Here is a 19,621-nt window from a genome sequence, read left to right as displayed (position 1 = left end):
AAACTCTTGTTTAGGAGGGCATGTATATCATAACAGAAAAAGAAGGAAGTGATGATCATAAAGTCGAGTGAGTGGTGGCCTGTAGGGAGGGCGGGGTTTCTGAGGAGGGAACAGCGTGGGGCTGGGGGGAGGCGGGTCTAGGGCACTGGCGATATTCTAGCTTTGACTTGGGTGGTAGTGGCCCGGATATTCACTTCATAATTATCCTTCACACTGTTTGTGTTTTCTGCACTCCTCTGTATATATACCAGACAATAAAAGAAAAGAAAAAACATCGCCCAACGCGTAGGTACCTCCCTGGGCTGTGAGGGCAGCTGTGATTCCGGACTAAACCGTGCTGCTCAGTGAAACCTACCCACAGCTGGCGCCTCTCTCTTCACACAGGGAAGCCTAACAAGCTGACCCACCCGACTCCAGGCTCAGGTGGACATTTACTTACGGGTGATCCTTGTAAACATTAGACAAGAAATCTCCAGAGGATTGTCCGATCCTACAATTTAGTGAAAAACCCATTTCATAGGTGGGCAAGTTGAGATACTGGACCCTAAAGGGCAGACTCTCCCAGTAAGGAAAGACTGAGGCATCAATCCTGGCCCGTCAGGCACTGCTGAACTTGATGCCAGGGAGGAGGCCCCCTGCCAGGCCCCGCCAGGCCAGCTGAGCTCCCCTCCCCACTGCTGCTGGCCTGTACCAGGGCTTGCTGGGGTGACTCACAGGCTGTGGGTGGTGGCTGGCTGGAGGAGGGTGTGTGGGCTCAGGGCCAGTGCCCAGCCCCAGGTTTCGCTGGCCCACCCTCCTCAACAGAGGCACCCTGTGTCAGAACCCTCCTCCTCAGGGAGCTGGGTTCTTTGCCCCAAGGGTCAGGACAGCCTGCAGCATAGACAGGCCTCTTCTCTGTCTCTGCTTCTCTCCTTTTCCCATGACTTTGCAGCGGGTTTGGACGTGCTGGGTGGAGAGTGGAGACAGCAGCAGTGGGAGGGGCGACCCAAGACTTCACACTGCAGTAGAGTTAAAACCTTGTCTACAGGGAATTCCCTGGCGGTCCAGTGATTAGGACTCTGTGCTTCCACTGCAGGGAGGGCCCAGGTTCAATCCTGGTCGGGGAACTAAGATCCCGCATGCTGCCTGGCGGGGCCAAAAAACCCCCAAAACCCTCGTCTACTCCCGTAGAGGTGTCCACAGGGTGGAGGGTCTGGAATTCCTTAGAGTTCTATCGCTTCAGTTCTCCCATCTGGCGAACAGGCGTGGTGAGCTTGGATGCTCTGGTTCAGTCTGGGTTCTCCTGACTCTCAGGACCTCTTAGAACAAGGGCCCAGCTGGGAACTCTCGGTGCACTGGGGACTAAGACCCAAGACCCTGGTCTAGCTCCTCTGGGGTCTTGGAGAGTTATAAGAAAGGAGGTAGCAGTTCCCCCTTCTCCACCCCCAACACAAGCAGGCCCAATCAGATTCCTGGAGAATGGAAGACGGAGGCCATTGGCCTCTTTGGGAATGTGAAAGCATTAGCCTGAAAAGCCTGGAGGCTGGAGCTTAACATGCACTTGCAGGTAATCCTAGACTGCGGTTAGCACTGAGCCACAAGCCCTGGCCTCAGTCTCCCCTCTCGCCCTTATCTTGGCGGGGCTGTCGCTGAGAGCACCTGGGCCTGAGAAAGCCGTGTCCTTTCACGCACGTCCTTTCTGCTCTAGGCTGCCTGCACGTATCCAAGGCTTATCCTCCAGTCATTCTCCCTGTGGATAAAGTTACTCATCCACCCCTTACTTTGCTGGGAAAATTCTTAAACGAGTCACCACAAAAGGAACAAAAACAATCCCATCCGAAAGAACGAAACTACAAAAGATGATGACAGCTCCACTCTGCCCAGAAGCTTGTCAGGTCAGGAGCTGGGTCTCTTTGGGAGTGATCCCACGCACAGGTAACAGCACCCAAACGAAACTTCCAGTTTTAGTCTCGAGGATCCTGAGCCAGTCGTTTACCTTTGACCTGGCCCACACGCACAGGTGGCAAGAAGAACACTGTGTGGAGGACAGTGTCCCAGAAGGTCACCCCGGCCAAGGACAAGGCCAGATACAGGAGAGGAGTCCAGGGTCCTGCCACATCTGGACACCATCCCAGACCTAACATCAGGAGGAAGGAAAAGTGGCTGGCTCTGCAGAAGTGGAAAAAGCATGGGACTTCCCTGGCGGTCCAGTGGTTAAGACTCTGCGCTACCACTACAGGGGGCGCAGGTTCGATCCCTGGTTGGGGAACCGACATGCCACGTGGTGCGGCCAAAAAAAAAAAAAAGAAGTGGAAAAAGCAGTAATAGATCTCAGTTTCTTATGCCTAAAAACTCACCATGAGTGAGGAGGAAGGTTCAAGAAAACCCAGGAGGAAGGGAGGACAGGGGCGGGACTGGGAGGCTCGGTTCACCAAAATCACAGAGAAATGAGCACAGCTGCCCGTTTTGTTTGAATTACTGAGTTAACTGGTCTGAAGGGACGCTGCCAGCAGCTGCCCCGTTTTCTGTAACGCTATTGGAGAAACCGCTTCAGTTGGCTGGAGGTCACAGGGCCAAGACACCGCTTAACAGTGGCCTTCCCGGGTGTGCAGGCCGTGCTATCCGGGGAGCTCAGAGCACTTCCCAGGAGGGCACACTTTTTGGTGTGCACAAAGGGGTCCCCCAGCCCCCCACCTGGCTCTCGTCCCCAGCTACTTGAGTCCTAGGAGAAACCAAACAGGAATGACCAGAACCACCAAAAAGAGCTTCAACCTTTAAAAAGGGTGCCACTGCAATGTTCACAGCAGCACTATTCACAATAGCCAAGACATGGAAGCAACCCACGTGTCCATCGACAGAGGAATGGATAAAGAAGATGTGGTACATGTACACAGAGGAATATTACTCAGCCAGAAAAAAGAACAAAATAATGCCATTTGCACCAACATGGATGAACCTAGAGATGCTCATACTAAGTGAAGTAAGAAAGAGAAAGACAAATACCATATGATATCACTTATATGTGGAATCTAAAATAGGACACAAATGAACTTATTTACGAAACACAAACAGACACACAGACATAGAAAACCAAAGGGGAAAGGGGACGGGGGAGGGATAAATTAGCAGTTTGGAACTAGTAGATACAAACTACTATATATAAAATAGATAAATGACAAGGTCCTACTGTATAGAAAAGGGAACTATATTCAATATCCTGTAATAAACCATGATGGAAAAGAATATGAAAAAGAATATCTATATATGTATAACTGAACCACTTCGCTGTACACCAGAAACTAACACAACACCGTAAATCAACTAGACTTCCATTAAAAAGGGTGTCAGCAAGTTACTGAGGGGCTCCATAGAATAAGGAAATAGGGGTCTGCGGGACCAAGAAGCTGACCGTTCCCTCCAGGGTTAATGAACAGTACGTGGCAGGAATGTCAGCCACACAGGGGCCACGGCTGCAGCCCGCCTCTTACCCATCATGGCAGGTCTAGAGTGCGCAGGCCGAGGATGCTCAGACAATTCCCTGCTCAGGGCGTCCCTGAAAGAGGGCAGCGACCTGCCCACCACCACCAACCGGTCTGGTGGGGACAGAAGCAGAAGGTACAGCCCCTCCACTCCCAGCCCCAGGCTCTGCCCAGTCGGCCTGGTTACCGCCTTCCAACAAAAGCCAAAGGGACGCATTCCGCCTTCAGGCCAGGAAAGGTCTCACCCATTTGATCTCTCAGGGAAAAAGGACAGTTTTCCCCATCGTTTTATTGGAGATTTATTTCCTCACACACACACACGCTCAGTTTCTTCTTAGAAGATGGGCCAGGAGAAAAACACGAGACAAAACCTAACCTGCGGACATTCTACAAAATACTTGACCAGAATGTCTCAAAACTGTCAGGATCATGAAAAATGAGGACAGAAACTGTCACAGGCCAGAGGTGACGGAGGAGACAGGACACTCGTCATGTGGTATTGTGGGTGGGATCCTGGAACAGAAAGGGGACTGGGCTGGAAAACCAAGTGAAATCCGAGTAAGTCTAGCTTAGTTAAGAGTAACGTTCCAATGCTGGTTTCTGAGCTGTTGACAAATGTGCCCTGGGAATATAAGCTGTGAACAAGAAGGGAGACGGGGAGGAGTACAAGGGGACTCTCTGTAATATCTCTGCAACTTTTCTGTACCTCTAAAGCTGTTCTAAAACTCTGTGTGTGTGCGTGTATGTGTGTAGTGTGTGTGTGTGGTGGGGCCTCTCCTTCAAAGCTTCCTGTCTCCTTCAAGAACCTGCTCCATTGGGCTTCTCTGGTGGTGCAGTGGTTGAGAGTCTGCCTGCCGATGCAGGGGACACGGGTTCGTGCCCCGGTCTGGGAAGATCCCACATGCCACGGAGCGGCTGGGCCCGTGAGCCATGGCCGCTGAGCCTGCGCGTCCGGAGCCTGTGCTCTGCAACGGGAGAGGCCACAACAGTGAGAGGCTTGCGTACCGCAAAAAAAAAAAAAAAAAAAAAAAAGAACCTGCTCCATTAATCCACCTCTTTCCTGCCTCTGTTGTCTGTCTCGGCTACTGTTTCACTTTTTTTAAAAAATTTAATTTAATTTATTTTTTATACAGCAGGTTCTTATTAGTTATCTATTTTATACATATTAGTGTATATATGTCAATCCCAATCTCCCAATTCATCCCACCACCCCACCACTTTCCCCCCTTGGTGTCCATACGTTGTTCTCCACATCTGTGTCTCTATTGCTGCCCTGTAAACCGGTTCATCTGTACCATTTTTCTCGGCTCCACATATATGCGTTAATATACGATATTTGTTTTTCTCTTTCTGACTGACTTCTGCCAACACACATGGGCAGGTCTGTCTATCCTAAAAAAAACCCAGAAAACAAACCGTCTCCTCCTCCAGCTGCACTGCTCCTCCTGGCTGCTCTGCGCTTTAAACCCCGAACCTGTAGCTAAACCACCTCCAAGTCCTCACTCAGTAAGGAGTCCCTGTGGGGCCCCCTGCCCTTCATGTAGCACAGTGGCCATTCCTCTGAAAGGCTCAGACGGCTTGGGCTGTCACCGAGTGTTAAGGCTTCTACTCCATCCTTGTACTTCTGGACCTCTAAGCAGTAACAACATTGAACCCTGCTTCCTTCTCCCCTGCTCCTTAGATGGAATCCCTCAAAGTTTCCCAAATAAGTCTCGTAAATCCCGCCTCAGCTGGAGGGAGCCCCTCCTCCTGGAAGGCTGTCCCGACCACCTAGGCCAGCTGCTTCCCCACCAAGACGTCCTCAGCTTCCTCCCCGCTCCGCACTGGTCCTCCCCAGCATCCTCGCTCCTTCCCTTCCTGTTTACACTCTCCTGGAGGGCAGGATGAGTTCTCGGTCATTTCAGTAGCTCCTCTGCACCCCATCCATACTTGGGACCAAACAGTCATTAGTAAATCATTATTCAATAAGTGAAGGATGACTTCAATGAAAGAGAAGCCCTGAAGCCCATCAGAATTTCCTCTCCTGGGTCCTCTCACCTTGGACAAGCCTTCTTTCCCACTGGCTTGTCATCCAGAACCATCTTCCAACATCTCCCAACAAGGGTCAGAAACTACAAAGAACAACTACTTGCCCAGAATAAATACTGAGAAAGAGCCATGAGGGTATGTGATGAATGTCACAGTGAGATTTAGGGGCACGTCCACATCAAGTCTTTTGGAAAATGAGGGTTTATAAAAAGTCCATGCCCTGCTGTGCTCACCGCCCACCGAAGTCCAGTTAGATGCTCCAATCCTTTTTTTTAATGCATTCATTTTTTATTTAATACTTTATTAAAGATGACTAGATATAATTAAATAAAGTAAACCTTTAACATACATAGCTTTGCATATCATTATACTTTTAACAGCAATATTCAAGTGGTAACGGGTGTTTAATTCTTTCACTCTAAAATATATGTGACCAGACTCCCCTGGTGGTCCAGTGGCTAAGACTCTGTGCTTCCAATGCCCGGGGGCCTGGGTTCGATCCCTGGTAGGGCACTAGGTCCCACATGCCGCAAGTAAAGATCTCCATGCCGCAGCGAAGATCCCGCATGCCACAACTAAGACCCCACGAAGCCAAATAAATAAATATTAAAGAAAAAAAAATATATGTGACGTTTTAGATGTCTGGTGATAGGTGTTGAATTCATCACTCTAGAATATCTGTGAATTTATGATTTTGAAGTTTTTCTGGATGACAGATGTTTCAGAATTGGGTGAAAGTCTCAGAAAAAGTCTGAAAAGCATCGCTATAATTTTCCATACAACCTCTAGAGTTCACAGACACTCTGAAACCATTCAGAAAACCCGGAGGGTATGGATTCCACATTGTGAGTACTTGGATAGACCCTCCAAGCCTTGAGGATCACACAGGTAATCCAGTCACCTGGGGCGGGATGCCAGCTTCAGGAGGCGTGAAAGCCCAGCCCCACCCCGGGCGGGCCCAGCTTCCTGTCCTGTCCTCTCCTCTCCCCTGGCTGAAAGCACAACACGCCCAAGGCTCCCTCCCACGCAGAGATGAGGATTTCAGTGAGTCACACCAGACCCATAGGGACAGGCCTAGAAATCTTACACTACAACACACACCCGGGGTTAAAGGAAAGGCCTCCAATTCCAAGGGGTGAATTGAAAACAAATCCTAAGTGCAGTGTTGCTTAGGGGCACCTGAATTCTCTGGACCCCCTGCCGAGTTGGCAAAGCCAATTCCAGCTGGAGCCCGAGGAGTGGCGGCCGTACCAGCCGAAACGCCTGAAGCAAGCGTGCAGAAAGGTGGGAGGTAACGATGTGACACAGAGGAAAAGGGCAACCGGCTGACTGCAGAGGTTTCAGTGTGTGTGTGTGTGTGTGTGTGTGTGTGTGTGTGTGTGTGTGTGTGTGTGTCTGTCTGTCTGTCTGTCTCTCTGTCTGTGTGTGCGTATGTGTCACCTTGCATCCCATCCCTCAGGTGGAAGGAACCATGTCTCCCCGTGGGGGAAACCCCACTGCAAAGAAAAATCCTCCCAAGGCAAACACATTGGGTGGTCTTGGCTTGGGCCTCTTTCCTCTCCGTCCCCTCTGTCTTCTGTAATAGGACCTGACGGGTCACACATTTTTTAAAAGGACGAAATACTCATGGACACTTTCTCCATCCAGTTGTCTTGGCCCAGGAAGTGCAGGGCAGATCATCTCCACATGCAGTTTCCTTTGAGGCTGACTGCAGTGGTCCCACTGCAGGTCCCACTTCCCACTTTGGAAGCGGCTAGAGGTGGGCGGTGGTGACAGGAGGGGGTCGGGGGAGAAGGCAGTGCTTTCTTTCCTATGTCCCATCGTCCTTCTGTGAAGCCTTGGCTATTTGGTGACTTTGGTCAAAGGGATGCAGCAGACATTTTAGTAAGGGACAGGTGGCATGACAGAACAGTGGGCAAGAAGCAGGGGGCCCTAGCTCTGCCCCCTGTCACTTGCACACCGGAGCCAGCCACAGGGTGATGTGAGAATCACCTGGCAGAGTTCTAAACACGTATCCGCCGCCACTCCATCCCGGGGTACGCGAGCGCTCCCAGGAGAACGCACATCTCTGCTGAGAGTAGCTGCATGTGTGGACAGTGGCGTGGCCTCTGGGGCTAATTCCAGCGCTGCCACCTAGGAGCTGTGTGACACTAAGCACTCTCTGTAGCTTCTCTGAACCTCAGAGTTCCCACTTGTAAAAAAAGAGTTTGATACTTTCCTGCCTTTGACCCAGGAGGTTGAAGGGGAAGATTAAACGTGTAAAACACTCTGACGACCATGAGTGCTAGAGACAGCCAGATTCTGTGGGGAATATAATGATGACAACGATAATAACAAACCTTGCGAATGACACGAAGACAAAAGTGGGGATATTCACGGCTCTTGGCGGCCTCAGCTGTGTGTCCTCCTCTGATCTGAGGAGGCGGCTGGGTGGGCACAGGGCGACTGAGGACAGTGGGGGGTCTGTCTTCTGTGGGTCTGTGTGAGCGCGGTGTGCTGGGGGAGATGCCTCCAGAGCTCCGCTAGGACCAGCCGGGATGGGGGGAGAGAAGTGGGACGGGGAGGGTAAGGGACACGGCTGGCCGAGAGTGGAGGCCTCTGTCCTTCCCGGGATCCCAGGCTGCTTCCGTGAGTGAATTCACGCTGCAGGAAGCAGTTATTGAAGGAGCAGATCACAGAGAGGGAGGGGATTTGACCTCTTTACTTCCTTCCTTCGGTAAGATCCGTATCAGCCCTGGATTTTTTTGTTAACATACTGGGCTTGGGAGACCTCAGCTTAGCTGCCCCTGGCCACCCAGGCAGTCACAGCGGCTGAACCCTGAGGATGTAAGCGGCCTCACCACTCACGCCTGATGCAGCCTCGAGAGTGCAGATAAGGGCCTCTGTGTTCACATGGCCTTTAGAAACAAGTCGGGCCACCTAGACCTGTGGGCTCCAGCCTCACCCATCTCCATGGCAACCCTGGCTCAGCACAGAGTGCCAAGCCTGATGGGCTGATTCACCGTCAGGAGCCTGGGCCGGGCACTGCTGGCAAGAGCAGACAGGAGCTGGCTCCCCAATGCCTCTCTCACCCTCTCCCGGCACCCTCCTCCCCGAGCTGCTGTCTCTGGAAGGATGAAGCACTTGGGCAGGAGCAGAGGTCTTGGAGTCCTGCCCTCTCCAGGCCCGTCGCACAGGATAACAACAGCTAAAACCAAACTCCACGCTGATCAGAAAAAAAACTGCCATGGCTTGCTTTCCTTAAGGATCACAAGTAAACTGGTAGGACTTCCCTGGTGGCGCAGTGGTTAAGACTCCGCGCTCCCAATGCAGGGGGCCGAGGGGGGGTTCGATCCATGATCAGGGAACTAGATCCCCCATGCATGCCACAACTAAGGAGCCCGCCTGCAGCAACTAAGGAGCTGCCTGCCACAACTAAGGAGCCCATGTGCCGCAACTAAGGAGCCGGCAAACCGCAGCTAAGGACCTTGCGAGCCACAATTAAGGAGCCCACCTGCTGCAACCAAATAAATAAATAAATAAAATTAAATAAATATTAAAAAAAAAAGTAAACTGTTCGTTCATGGCAGAACTGAAAGATGCCAACCAGGGCATATTACTAACGTTAGATTTATTAGAGATGAACAGAAAAGCCCCAGAGATCACAGTCCTGAAGAACAACTGTCCCCTACCTTCCCCGTGAGTATGATCATTTCGGGGGTCATCTCATCCCCTTGGGGCTTCTTCTGAGCTGCACATCTACAGAAGCCTGTATCCTCAAAGGCCACTGGGAGATTTTTTTCCAGGCCAGTGGTCCTCAACACGTGGTCCCCAGACCAGCTGTAGTGGCAGCAGCATCAGCTGGGAACTTGTCAGACGTGCAAACTTGTTGTCCCCGTCCTGGACTTATTCGATTAGAAACCCAAGTGAGGTGAGGCCCAGTGATCTGTGTTGTTGTTGTTGTTTTTTTTTTTTGGCCGCGCTGCGTGGCATGTGGGATCCTAGTTCTCCGACCAGGGATCAAACCCGAGCCCACTGCAGTGGAAGCTTGGAGTCCTAACCACTGGACTGCCAGGGAAGTCCCAGCAATCTATGTTTTAACAAGCACCCCCAGATGATTCTGCTGCCCACTCAGGTTTCAGAACCACTGCTCTAAGGCTTTCATTTAAACACTGAACAATTGGAGGAATGGAAAAGCTCTTTCTGGGGGTTCTGAACCCAGAGACCAGCTTTTGAAACGCCAGTGCCAAAGGGCACGAAGCTACGGAGCGGGGATGTGAGCCTCCCCTGGGCGCAGGGCTCCTGCTGGCACTGGAAAGCCAGGGAGGGGGACTGGGGCTGAGGACCACCTTGGCTGCTGAATGGTGACAGATAAGGGGGAGGATACAGGACACGTTAAGCAGGAAGGAAGCAAGAGGTAAGAAAGACAGATACTGGCTAGACAACGCCCTCTTGAACCCACTGAGTGGGGAAGTCACAGTAAATGCTCAAGTCGGAACCTGCATTTGGCTTCTCCACATGCCTCCAGCCACAGACTCACCTGGTGAACCCTCCTCCCCCAGACGCCAAAATGACTCGGGCAGCCCCTGCAGCAGGGCGCTCTTGGCAAAAACTTCCCCAATTTCTGCAGCCTACGTTCTCCCCAGGACAGGCTGCCGTTGTGTATGGAAGTGGACTGTTCCTCAAATCACCCCAAATTCTAGGAAAACAACATTAAAAAAAAAAAAAGAACACATGCAGAGGCTGATGGTCAATGACCTTGTAGGTTTATCTAGAGTTACTGTTGATTGGACTGTGGCAGGCTTTTGTCCATTAGTAACTCTTCCAGAGGCTAGGGAAAGGAAAATAAATAATATAATCACAGTAGCAGTCACTCTTCATGAGCACTCACTCGTGTCCTCCATCGCAGGAGGTGATTTAAGTATATTATCTCATTTAATCCGTTCGTCACATTTATTTTATAGGTGAAACAGAGAGGTTAAGCAACTCGCTCAAAAAGACACAGCCAGCAAGAGGCAGAGCTGACTCTGAACCAGATCCATGCAGCCAGCAGCTCAGAGCCGCACTCTTCCCAACACTGTGCTCCCTCCCTGCCAGCTGGTGAACTGGAAGAATAGGAACCCCCAAGAAATTTTCTGTGGGGGACAAGAGTCTGGTCTGGACATCGTGAATTTAGCAGGATGCTCTGACCTAAACCTTATCCTGCCTGGTGGCTAGACGAGCCCAATTTAGGGCATCAATGCCAGCCAAGGCCAGGGCCAAAGGAGGGAACGACCACGGACTCATCCTTTGGGTCCGTTCTCTCTCCCCCCCCTCCCTCTGGTGAGCATGGGACAGGTGGTGGCCTCAAGCCCACCCTCAGAGGGTCCCAGGGGAAATGAACCCTTCAGGGCCACTTCTATCTTCCTTTCTTTGCTTCCCAAGGTGTCCACACAGAAGCAATGGTGCCTTTGGCTCTGTCCCCTCTGGGACCTGGCTTCAAGGTGTCAAAAAGTTCTCCATAAGAGGAATCCAGCCCTTTTGGGAAGCAGAAGGTGAGTGTTGAAGGAGAGGTGCCGAGGCCGCCCCTCTTGGGCAGATTCCACAAGAGAGGTCCCTGTCAACTGGGTACGCTTATGGGCCACTCCAAGCAAAGCCCCAAACTGGACCCTCCCTCCCTCACCTTTCCCAAACCAGGGGAATCTCTGAAATGGGCGTTTTGTAGACAGATGAAAAGATAAGTCGTCTGTTTCGCCTTCTGAAAGAGAGGAAGCCTAGTGGTAAAATGTCAGCTTTGAGCAATGCCCTCAGTGATGCGGCTTCGCAGAGCTGAAGCAATAAGACGGGGACGAATGTGAGCGCTTAGGACAACTTCAGCCTCTGAAAAATTCTAAGGAGGGGCAGCTCCTTACGTAATCCTAACTAAACAACAGTTGCAGAAGCTGACAGCTGAGCTCTTGCTATGAGCAGGTACCATGATAATAACTTGACCCTAAGGAGAGTCACCAACTGGCCGCCTCCCCCCAGGAATCTACATTTCCAACAGTTCAACCCCTCCTTCCCCCAATAATCCCCCTGGGTCATAACGCCCCCTGCTGCTCTGTGTTACTCTTTTACACAATGCAGCACCTTGAGCGGGGGGGGGGGGGGGGGGGGGGGGGGGGGGGTCTCAACAGCAACAAAAACAAAATCCAACCATCACCCCCCCTTCTCCCAAGCCAGGACCTCAGGCAGGCGGACTTCCGCTATTTAGTGCCCTAAACACTGAGAAGATTGTGGTACCTACCCCACCGCCTAGATAATTCAACATTAAAAAATAATAATAATACAAATTGTAGGATAAGTCTAAAGAATTAACTTTCCCCAGGTTCCTGAGCACAGGCTCAGCCTGTCTGTGGACCTCCTGGGAGGACGCGGGGTGGTGGCTGACAGCTACAGCCTGTGGGTACCACCATCTTGCTCTGCTGGCCTCTTTTGGGCAACTGTGTTCAGCTTGCTAACAGGGGAACATTCCCTGGAAGCACATAGTGAGAGATGTCCCAGGGAGAAGAGGAATATTGGGAGACTAGAGTCCTCCTGTCAGGCCCTGCTGCCCCTTCTGAATCTGAGGATGCTGGTGGGACTGCCTTATACTCTTCGAGGTAGTTCCGATCATCCCAGCTTGAGATGACGAAACAGGCTCAGAGAGGTAAAGTAACTTGCCCATGGTCACACAGCAGGTATGCAGTGACTCAGCTGACAGTTCTCTCCCTCTGTCACATGCACAGCATGTGCCAGGCAGAGGTTAGTTACTTGACTGCCTGTCTCATCCCTGGTGGAAGGGAGGTAGCTGGGTCCCCTCTCTGGGGTGTGGCAGAGGATGAAAGACCTTGTAAACTTCTTCTCAGCACACCTTTATGAAAATTAGGCAGTGACCTGGTCTGAACAAGTTCAAGTTCAAGACTTGAGAAATCCTCCCTCCTGAGGACTGAGCCAGCATCATTTAAAAACCAGAGCCCTGAGTGGGACTTCCCTGGCGGTCCAGTGGTTAGGACTTTGCGCTTCCAATGCAGGGGGCTCGGGTTCCATCCCTGGTCGGGGAACTAAGATCCTGCATGTCTCGAGGCGTGGCCAAAAAAGAAAAAAAAGAAAAAAAGAAAACCAGAGCCCTTATTCTGCCTGAGAGCAGAAAAGTTTTAGCTAATACAAGGTGCCAGTGTTAAGTCACTTGGGGCTGAGGGATTGGGAGGGAGGCCTCTGCCCAAGGTAACCTCCTTCCAAACAAGAAGTTTCAAGTTTCCACTGCCTGCTGGCCAGACGTGCAGCAGACGTCAGCCAGCCCATAAATGCATTTTCTGCTGAAAGTAGCCATTCTGATCTTAACCAAAATCGTCTGATGTGGGGGATTGTTTTGGGGCTGTTTTGCTTTAAATTCCAGAATACCATTGTGTTTTCCATTGTGTATGCCTAACTAAGATGCATGGTGATCGCGCGCGCGCGCACACACACACACACACACACACACACACACACACTCTTGCTGATACACTTTAGCCACACAGACGAGCTAGCTCTCATTCCATCTGTGGAACCTGTTACCACTTGCTCGCGTGACCCTGAGTGGTGGGAGATACCCCCTGCCCTATTCCTCTGCCACGATCCCCTCTTCATTTTAGTCTCAATGATTAAACAGCAAGCCCTCCACTGTGTGCTGTGTCCCCTGCCTCACCTGAAGCACTTCACTTGAATCATTTAATTTTCTCAACAGACCCACCAGGTAGGTAATATTAACTTGTTTTCGAGATGAGAAGTTTCAGGCACAGAAGTTCAGGAGCTTGTCTTGAGATCACACGGCAAAGAGGTGCCTGAGTTACAACCTGGACCCACAACAGTCTGACTGCAAAGCCCAAATTCTCAATCATGTTGCTAAGCTCAAAGGTCTTTTAGATCCATTTTGTTAATTTCAGGGCCAGAATTTTTCATCACTTTTATCCTTTCTCCTTCCTGGTCACAGCTGATTCTATTTCAAAAGTGGCGTCTTCGATCCGTAAAGGCCCCAAGAGAGCCCACAGGTAAGAGCAGAGGGCCTATCTTCTCAGGACAGGAAGGTACCCGCCACCTGGCCTGCATGTGCCTTCGGAGTCTGGCGTCGCTCTGGGGGAGCCTGACGGACAGAGTCTAGAGAGAGGGCCTGGGACTCCTCTTGCTGGCCTCTGGCTGGAGAGCTCTGGGCACGTTCTTGCTGGCCAGCCAGAAGTGAGTGTGGCCACAGCCCTGCTCTGGGAGTAAGCTGGTACATGCCCTTCTCGTCCCAGCTGCGCCACCGCCGCAAGCCTGGCAAGTGCAGACACCGCTGCAGCTGCCCATTGGCCATTGTCCTTGTATCCCTATAGGCATGGCCTGAAGGTGGGACCCAGAGCCTTTGCCCGCCCCTTACAGCACCATCCTGCCAGCAGAGGACAGAGGGAATGGGAGGGCATCACTGCAGGCCTGTCTTACAGCCCTGGGCATGGGGCCCTAAGAGGCAGGAGGGTCACACCAGCTCCCCATTCTAAGGGTCCCTCCCCAGCTCTGGAAGAGAATGTAATTTCTAGTTGAAATGAGTTTTCGGATCTCTTAAGGGTTATCTGTCTTGGGGAGCCAGGGCTATAATTTGATTGAAGAGGGGAAAAGTAGAGTGTGGGATGACTTCCCCAGGCTTGTAGAAAGGAGGCTTTAAAAAGTTTGAGCACAGGGAGGACTTCCCCAGTGGCACAGTGGTTAAGAATCCGCCTGCCAGTGCAGGGGACACAGGTTTGAGCCCTCGTTCAGGAAGATCCCATGTGCCACGGAGCAACTAAGCCCGTGCGCCGCAACTATGGAGTCTGAGTTCTAGAGCCCGTGAGCCACAACTACTGAGTCTGAGTGCCACAACTACTGAAGCCCACACAACAAGAGAAACCACTGCGATGAGAAGCCTGCACACCGCAACGAAGACCCAACACAGCCAAAAATAAATAAATAAATTTATTGAAAAAAATTTTTTTTTGAGCATAGGGATTTCCCTGGTGGTCCAGTGGTTAGGACTTCATGTTTCCACTGCAGGGGGCCCGGGTTTGGTCCCTGCTTGGGGAACTAAGATCCCGCAAGCTGCCCAGTGTGGCTAAGAAAACAAAAAAAAGTCTGAGCATAACAGTAACAGGTTGAAATCCATGGCCCCACATCACGAGAAGGCGCTTATAGCGCATCAGGGTGAGCAGGAGGAAGAGTCTTTACGGGGGACGAGTTTCCTGTCCCTGCAGGACACATTCTGCTGAGGGTGGCTTCCCACACAACAGAGGGGGGCATGGATGTGAGGGGTGCATGCAAACTGCGACACTGCAATTGTTCATCTAGATGGGAAGAGGCGTTTTTGGTTCGGATTTGTAAATAACTTTGTCTTAGTCCATTAAGGCTGCTGTAACAAAGCACTGTGGACAGGGTAGAAGTCCAAGATCAAGGCACCAGCAGACTTGGCATCTGGTTTGGACTCAGTTCCCGGTTCATAGAGGGTTATCTTCTCATTAGAATCTCACATGGTTGAAGGGAGACGGGAACTCTGGGGCCTCTTCTTCTTTTTTTAAAAATAAATTTATTTATTTTATTTATTTATTTTTGGCTGTCTAGAGAGAGAGCCTGGGACTCCTCTTGGGTCTTCGTTGCTGTGTGCAGGCTTCCTCTGGTTGCGGCGAGCAGGGGCTACTCTTCGTTGTGGTGCACGGGCGTCTCATTGCAGTGGCTTCCCTTTGTTGCAGAACAGAGACTCTAGGCACACGGGCTTCAGTAGTTGCGACACGCGGGCTTCAGTACTTGCAGCACGTGGGCTCAGTAGTTGTGGCTCATGGGCTCTAGAGTTCAGGCTCAGTAGTCGTGGCGCATGGGCTTAGTTGCTCCGTGGCATGTGGGATCTTCCTGGACCAGGGCTCAAATCCATGTCCCCTGCATTGGGAGGCGGATTCTTTTTTTTTTTTTTTTTTTTTAGTGATACACGGGCCTCTCACTGTTGTGGCCTCTCCCGCTGCGGAGCACAGGCTCTGGGCGCGCAGGCTCAGTGGCCATGGCTCACGGGCCTAGCCGCTCCGTGGCATGTGGGATCTTCCCAGAGCGGGGCACGAACCCGTGTCCTCTGCATTGGCAGGCGGACTCTCAACCACTGCACCACCAGGGGAGCCCGGGAGGCGGATTCTTAACCACTGCGTCACCAGAGAGGTCCCGCCTCTTCTTATAAGGGCACTAATTCCATTCATGAGGGCCCCATCCTCATGACCTAATCACCCCCAACAGCCTCGACTCCAAATAAAACTGCATTGGACTTTAGGATTTAACATATGAATTTGGAGAGGCGCAAACAGTCTATAGCAAACTATCTTTTAAACTAAACTTCCCAAAGAAGACATACAGATGGCCAACGGGCACATGAAAAGATGCTCAACATCACTAAACATCAGGGGAATGCAAATCAAAACCACAATCAGATATCATGTTATACCTGTCACAATGGCTATTATCCAAAGGACAACAAATAACAAGTGTTGATGATGATGTGGAGAAAGGGAACCTTGTGCAGTCTTGGTGGAAATGTAAATTTGTGCACCCAGTATGGAAAAGAGTATGGCAGTTTCTCAAAAGATTAAAAATAGAACTACCACATGACGCAGCAATTTCACTTCTGGTTACATATCCAAAGAACATGAAAACTAATTCGAAAAGATACATGCACCCCTATGTTCACTGCAGCACTATTTACAATAGCCAAGACATGGAAACAAGCTAAATGTCCATCCATAGATAAATGTATAAAGAAGACATGGTACATATATACACTAGAATATTATTCAGCCATAAAAAAGATAGAAACCACACAATTTGTGACAACATGGATGGACCTGGAGGGTATTATGCTAAATGAAATCTGGAACACAAAACAAATGAACAAACCAAACCCAACCAAACCCACAGACACAGAGAACAGATTGGTGGTTGCCTGAGGGAAGGAAGGCTGGGGAGGTGGGTAAAATGGGCGAAGGGGATTCAGAGGTACAAATTTTCAGTTATAAAATAAATAAGTCAAGGGGATGTGATGTACAGCAAGGTAACTATAGTCAGTGATATTGTTTTGCAGATTTGAAAGCTGCTCTCATCTCAAGAAAAAAAAATTCTGTAACCTTGTATGGTGACAGAGGGTAAGTAGACTTACTCTGGCTATCATTTTGCAACGTGTATGAATGTCAAATCATTACGTTGTACACTGGAAACTAAAGGAATGTTGTATGTCGATCATACTTCAATTAAAACACACACATGCTGTAGAGAAGAAATTAAACACAACATTGCAAATCAACTATACCTCAATAAAATGAAAACACACACAACACCCCAAACTTGAAGAGCAAAGAATTCGCAACTATGTATGATTTTGCTGATCTTTCATTTAAAGATTCAATAAATCAACCTTATCATTTGCTACTGATTCAATCAGTGTAAGTTTAAAGATAAATTAAAACTAAAATGCTATAGAAATGTGTTTTGAATTCACTAAAACGGTCTAATTTACTTTATGATATTTTTAACCCCCAGTCAAGGATTTTCTCCTACGATCCACGTGTGGTGTTGTTTCTGCCCTTAGACACTGACATGCGGCTCAGACTGGGAGGAAAAGGGGCCTCCTCTAAGCAGTTTGGAGGCAGGGGCTCGGTAGGAGTCATGGCCCCCATCTGCCTGGGTCTGAGAGAGGTGGATACTGGGACCTTGAGAGTGTAGCGGGTAGGCTGTGGAGGGTGACTTCCCTAACACAGCCAGGGACACCGTTTCTGCTCCCTCGCACAACGCCTGGCAAGAGGATTGAGCAAAAGGACTGACTGACTTTCTCCACGTCAACAGTCCACACACCTCTCTGCTCAGGGATCTTCCCTGGGATCAAACAGATCTGGCCCCTCTCCTGCAAGTCAGTGGGCTTCGTCCTCCCTGCTACATAGCCAGGCTGTACATCACAACTCAGAGGTCTGCGTCTCCAGAGACCCCCGGGGGGCGCATCTCCCTTTCCAAAGTCCTCAGGGGCAAGGCCAGAGAAGGCCAGCCGAGCCTTCTAGTTTCCATTTGTGGGAAAGACAGCACCCTGCTCTTTCCCAGCAAAGACAAATCGCCCAAGCTCCAGGACTAGGAATACAGAACACTTGTTGAATTAATCTCGAGTCCAAGCCACTCCTTGGGCCAGGATTAAGCTGACAGTCAGAGCAAGGATGGGTGGGGAGGCCAGAGTTCCAGTCAGGGCTGCCCTTGATCCTCGGGGAACTTAGGGGCTCTCTAATGCCTTCCTCAAAGTCCCCACATCTCCCCTGTGCAGTCCTGGAGAGCAGTGAGGCAACCCACACCTCATGGCAGAAACGTGGGATTCCGGACAGAGCAGGGGTTGCCTGGAAACCAATATGCGGTGTTTGATATGGGGAGGTTCATGGGTCTCTGGAGAAAAAAGCAAAAAAACCGGGGACTGTGTGTTTCTGGAGGCAGGTCCCATTGATTTCATGGGATTCCCCCAAAATGTTCAGACCTGCCAGTTGAGGATGACGGCAAGCAGTACTTAAAAGCTATCCAGGGACTTCCCTGGTGGCGCAGTGGCTGGGAATCCTCCTGCCAATGCAGGGGACATGGGTTCGAACTCTGGCCTGGGAGGATCCCACATGCCGTGGGGCAACTAAGCCTGTGTGCCACAACTACTGAGCCTGCGCTCTAGAGCCTGCGCGCCACAACTACGGAGCCCATGTGCCACAACTACTTAAGCCCGTGTGCCTAGAGCCTGTGCTCCGCAAGAGGAGAAGCCACCGCAATGAGAAGCCCGCGCACCGCAATGACGACTAGCCCCAGCTCGCTGCAACTAGACAAAGCCCACGCAGCAACGAAGACCCAACGCAGCCCAAAATAAGTAAATAAAAAATAAATAAATTTATTAAACAAAAAACCAAACAGAAAACTATCCAGAACTAAGTATTTCTTTGGTGGAGGGGAGGAATTACTGGATGGATGTAATTAAAATAAAATTATCTCATCTGGAGACAGGACGCTGCTTTCCACAGCTGCCTGCCATCACTTGACGGAAAATGCAAATGTCCCTGGACCAGCATTACTTTTTCCACGGAATGAAACAGGCAAGTGATCTGCAGTCAGACTTTAAAAACATAAATTAAAAAAAAATATTGTTTAGATTAGCGCTTTTGGTCTCCTTAATTCCCTCAGTTGCAAATTATCTCTGGGTGAACCTGGGTTCGACAGGCTCTTCCCCAGATTGTCAAACCCCAAAACCATGAAGTCATTGCTCTTCTGTAAGTAAGAGGGAAAGACGGTTTCTGCAAGTCTTTGGTTGAAAAGACCTGAGGCGGTTCCAAATAAAGTTCCCCTGACCCCGCCCCCGGAGGGAGGCAGGAATGCGGCACAAAAACATGAAGCTTCCTGAAACTTTTTCTTCACGCTCCTCTCCCCAAACTCTCCAGAACATGCAGCCACCAAGGAGGCAACAGGACCACAGAAGCCACCGTAACCCGTGACGTCGGGTCCCTCACCCTCACAGCCAGGCACACCCAAGAAAGACGGTCAAGGCTTGTGCTCTTTGGCAGAAAAGGTGCTTTTGTTAAGTCCCAGGCGTATTATTAAGTCCCAAACTGTGCCACCAATCCCCCAAACCGTGCCTCCTTGTAAAATGGAATCGAACAGGAAAACAGACAAATCGAACACGGACACACAGCTCTGTGTGTTAATAGTGAAGATTTGCATCTGACACAAAAGGAAGATGTGAGAACGGTGATGTGTGAGGTCTGAAGCCGCAGAAGACTCGTTTAGCGGAGTAAGTGCTCCAAAGGGCTTCTTATCAAAGCAGTTCCAAACTCAGGTCTGAACCGGCAGCTGCTTCCTTTGAGCACCAGAGAGTGAGGTCTGGAATGGTGCCAGGTGAGTGTGCGTGCGCGCGTATGTGCGAGGAATCCTCCCCACTCCCCAGATCAGGAGTCCCATCTGTTGTTGACAACCATCGCGGGGCAAAGTGGGGGGAAAGCCTCAGGAGTCCGGGCAGGGAGAAGTCTTATTTTCCTGAGCAGATGCAGACACCTGGCCTCCCCAAACCTGCCAGCCTCTGTGCAAACACAGCCGGCTCTCGCAGGGCTCGGGCTGTCTGGGTGCCAAAGGTGGAAGCC

At 50.6% G+C, this 19,621-nt stretch overlaps 1 protein-coding gene across 1 annotated transcript in view; it reads right to left on the bottom strand.

Annotated features, from left to right (window-relative positions):
* Positions 1-19,621, bottom strand: part of CD9 (CD9 molecule) — a 35,826-nt gene that overhangs the window by 11,856 nt on the left and 4,349 nt on the right. The window lies entirely within an intron of this gene.

Source organism: Grampus griseus (genome assembly GCF_964374135.1).
Source record: "Grampus griseus genome assembly, chromosome: 11".
Lineage (NCBI taxonomy): Eukaryota > Metazoa > Chordata > Mammalia > Artiodactyla > Delphinidae > Grampus > Grampus griseus.
This window is presented reverse-complemented; position numbering and strand designations above follow the sequence as displayed.